Genomic DNA, 1,316 nt, shown 5'->3' with positions numbered 1-1,316 from the left:
AGAGAGAGAGAGAGAGAGAGAGAGAGAGAGTGAGAGAGAGAGAGAGAGAGAAACATCCACGAAGAGAGAGAACCACTGATTGGCTGCCTCCTGCACATCCCCTACCAGGATTGAGCCCACAACCTGGGCACGTGCCCTGACCGGGAATCAAACCGTGACCTCCAGGTTCATAGGTCGGTGCTCAAGCGCTGAGCCACACAGGCCGGACAGTCCTCCACCACTTTAGCATAACTGGCAACGCTGCTTTTGCAGGTGGGGTGAGGATGAGGGTGGATTGGGGGAGTTAATTTCCAATTCGCAGTAACTTAATTTCCTACTCAGCCTCCATTTAAAAAAACACGTGTATGCATACTTTTATGTACAGTCCACTGCTATTCTTCTTTTAGAAGTGTGATTATGTTGAGCCTTGTCATGTTCATTCCTTATAACTGCCTGCATTTCTGCATGCTTTTGTCTTCCTCTCCTATTTCTTCCCTGAATCCTACCAACTCCTGTTTCTCTTCTCCTGGCCCTCTTCCTCCCACATGTTTGCTCTGTGTTCTTCCTTCCCAGCTGCATTTGCTGCCTTGCGCTTTAAATTGTACACTGGGCTGTTGGTGTTGGGCGGTAATTTTCCTTTGTTTGTGGCGACTTGGTGAAATTTGGCTCCTCTTTTAGTTTCTCTTTTTCTCCTTGCAGTATGTTTGTATGAAGATAGGCACTGACTGTGGAAACTTCCTATTCCTATTCGAATGAACTGCCATTTCCTGAGCCAGCTTCTGGCAGGAAGACCCTCAGGGGAGGGGAGTTAGGGGAAGGGTGAGCCTAGGTGACCAGATTAATGGCTCGGCCGAGGGGCCACTGAGACTGTGTTGTAATATTTCATCACTTGTGAGTTGCACATTTCCCCATTTTTAACATGCATGGAGCTGAGATGTGTCTTGCCATTGATGGCATCCTCTTGGATTATCATTGGCCATGTGTTTGTTTTCCCACATTTTAATATCTCTGAAACCAGGGCGCATGTCCTGACTCAGTGAAATCCTAGCCAGGCTCGGTGAACTAGAACACGTGCCAGCAGGCCTCCTTTGAGCCGAATTCCTAACCTGGTTCAGAAGGACAGACCCCTGCCTCCAGCCTTGAGTCTTATGTGTTTTTTTAAAAAATATATACCGTATTTGCCGGCGTATAAGACGACTGGGCGTATAAGACGACCCCCTAACATTTCCACTCAAAATACAGAGTTTGTTATATACTCGCCGTATAAGACTACCCCCTCTTCCGCACACCTTCCACACACCAAATAAAAGGTAAAACAATATCAGATTTGATTTTAA

At 46.8% G+C, this 1,316-nt stretch overlaps 1 protein-coding gene across 1 annotated transcript in view; it reads left to right on the top strand.

Moving 5' to 3' along the window:
• ACSBG2 (acyl-CoA synthetase bubblegum family member 2) overlaps window positions 1-1,316 on the top strand; it is a 32,233-nt gene that overhangs the window by 8,869 nt on the left and 22,048 nt on the right. The gene's annotated exons all lie outside the window — the stretch shown is intronic.

The sequence above is a fragment of the Myotis davidii genome, unplaced genomic scaffold, assembly GCF_000327345.1.
Source record: "Myotis davidii unplaced genomic scaffold, ASM32734v1 scaffold341, whole genome shotgun sequence".
Lineage (NCBI taxonomy): Eukaryota > Metazoa > Chordata > Mammalia > Chiroptera > Vespertilionidae > Myotis > Myotis davidii.
This window is presented reverse-complemented; position numbering and strand designations above follow the sequence as displayed.